Here is a 3079-nt window from a genome sequence, read left to right on the forward strand (position 1 = left end):
CGCCCACTCCATAGTTCACCTACGAGAACTCTTGAAGAAAGAGAATGCTTTTGTATGGCTTGAAGTGCATGAACACAAGTTTACATTCACTAAAGAACTCCTGCGTTCCTCAGCCGTGGTTCATCCTTTTGACCCAATACTCGCAACAGAGCTCTTGACAGACGCGTCACGGCTTCATGGGTTGGGATATGCCCTCATCTAGCACAATTCAACTTGTCGTCCTCGCCTGATTCAATGTGGATCCTGCTCACGCACTCCTGCTCAGCGAAATTGCGCTACAATAGAACTGGAATGCTCTGCAATACTTTGGGCAATAACTAAGTGCGATTTTTACTTGCGTGGAATACCTTCTTTTCAATCATAATGGACCACCGTCCTCTCATTGGAACCTTCGAGAAACCGCTCAGTGCCTTGGGAAATGATCGGTTCCAACAGATGCGGGAACGCCTCCTTATGTATTCATTTTCGGTGGTATGGTCAGCGGGCATGGTCAGTCCTTGATCTTCTCCATGAGTCTCACTCTGGGATGACAAAAACCTGCGAACTAGCTCGGCAACTCTATTTCTGGCCGGGAATGACCAATGACGTTAGACTTTGAGTGGTTGGCTGTCTCATATGTCTATCTTGTCTTCCTGCCCTTGCTCCTTAGCTGGGTTTTCCAGAAATTGCCATACACCCAATGGAGAAGGTCTCAATTGACTTGTTTGATTTGGGTGGAAAATCTTTCGTGGTTCTCATTGTAGCTACAGTTGTTATCCTTTCGTGGCCCGTCTCAAGGTACTACTACGTCGGCAGTGTGTTTCATCCTCCTCGGTTGGTTCTGGCAGAATGGATTTCCAGCCCATATCAAGAGCGACAATGGTCCTCAATTCCGCCATCTGTTTCGGGAGTTTTGTCGCTCCTTTCACATTCAACACGAGACCTCATCCCCGTATCATCCCCAAAGCAACGGGTTAGCCAAAGCGGCTGTCAAATCGATGAAACTTTTGTTCAGAAAACTTGATCTTGATGACCCCGCTTTTCGCGCCGCTTTATTGTCTTGGCGTAACACACCTAGAGCTGACGGCTAATGTCCAGCCTTTGCTTTCTTCGGCCGTCATCATCGAGAGATGTGATATTCTCATGTCATTTATTTGGCGGTCAGCTCGTTTGCCTTTTGCTCATTAAACGTCACTCAGTCTATAGCCAGGTTGAAGAAAACATCAATCCTGATACTACAGGTATCACTTCCAGTTTTTCCCGAAAAAAACAGCTCTCAGTTCCAGGACCAGCTCCAGGTCCAAATACTACGTCTAAGCCAAATCTGCACATTTGTAGGTATTTCAATAGATAGCAAAGATGTTGTCGATTTGGGAGGGAGTTGTTTTGTTCAAAGATGAGATCCTTACTTTTAACTGTTTTTTTTATTGAAATCGCAAACTACGTATCATGCCCTTTATCATTGAACAATGGATTGTTCAATTTTGTCGGTCCAAAGCCCATTGAGAAAAATTTCAATTCATTCAAGACCATATTACTCTAATCCACTACCAGACTATCAGATTTCTACCTCCCTCCATTTTGAGACCCCTGCAATTACTTTCAGCCTGAAATCGACATAATTAGTGGTATTAAGAGAAAACATTTCAAGTGTTCATGAAAAGATCAAATCATAAAGGCCAAACGTTTTGTTTAATTAAAGCTAGGTATCCAAAAGAAGTGTCCATTTGTCATTCACTCAGAGCATAAAAGTAAACAATGCGATGCTTGCAATGGCAGCACGTTATTCTTCATAAAATACACTTATTTTTATTTCTTTAAATCGTTTTAGAATGCCAAAATTGGCGCAAGTTCCAAATTTTCATCGGCCTTCTGTATATTTTGGCTATCTATTAGGGTAGTTGTAATCAATGAAAGCACAACAATAACCACACCGCAAACCTGGATCCAAGTAATGACTTGTTTGAAAATAACCACTTGAGCAATAAATGAGGTGACACATTCGCCTGTCCCAATCAAGGTCAATAAAACCGAGGGACAAAGGTCAATGGCCAAAGAAAATGCCCCTATGGACATCAACGCAAATGATCCTACAAAAAGGGATTGAATCACGGCTTTCCAAATCACTTTGGAAGAGGCTCCATGGAAAATTTGACCCTCTTGAACCAATGGACCAATTACCAGAGCTAAGAATAAACTCAGGTGGGACCCAATAAGGAATATGTGCTGTTTGAGAGTTTTGTTAAGGGCCACCAAAACTGTCAGTAAGCAGCTTGATATGGAAAAAAATCAACCAATTGCAATTCCAATATATTCCATGGAACCTGAAACACAAGCACTGATTAACGGAATAAACAAGTGGATAAGTTCATAACGTAACTGATTTACCCAGGTTTACGCTTGATAACGACTTGGTGAAGAGAAATGATGGCTCTATCACAAAAACTGGCCCAAGAGAATGGCAACAATACAGACGGCTATAAGTATTGTAATTTGTTCCTTGGCCAACAGACGAGCAAAAATGGCGGTAAAACCTGCTATTGAATGCGTCAGTATGAATGCGGTTCCCAAGGGCAAGATATAGATCACAAAGATAAAGCCTATGGCTGCTGACAGATGCACAGGCAAGCAAAACTCCCAAGATCATAATGGATGGTAGGGCAAATATCACTGGACTGCCTTGTTTTATACAACATTGAACGATGCCACTATCTTTCTTTCTTCCTTTTTACTAGATGTTTGAAAGGCTGATGAGAGCACAATAAAAGTTGATAAGGGAAGGTAATTAAAATGTATGAAATTCAAAGAAAAAAAAAAAGAGACAGTAATGAGCATGCATAAATTGCATATCAATTGGATAGGGTAGGTTCAAGCTCATTGTTTCATTTTCAAAAAGGAGAGCTGTTGATACAGTAGTTGGTAAGCGCGTGACCGTGCCATGCACGGGATCTTGGGTTCAATACGAGGGCTCTCCCCGCAAAAAACATTGTTGTAGATTGACGCCTTCAACGGCGACCGCGGCATCAACTCAAAAAGGATCTCCACCTATCTCAGTGATGGCAATCCCCAGATTAGATTGGGCAATACAGATGATGTACCG

The sequence above is a fragment of the Tigriopus californicus genome, chromosome 6, assembly GCF_007210705.1.
Source record: "Tigriopus californicus strain San Diego chromosome 6, Tcal_SD_v2.1, whole genome shotgun sequence".
NCBI classification, from domain to species: domain Eukaryota; kingdom Metazoa; phylum Arthropoda; class Copepoda; order Harpacticoida; family Harpacticidae; genus Tigriopus; species Tigriopus californicus.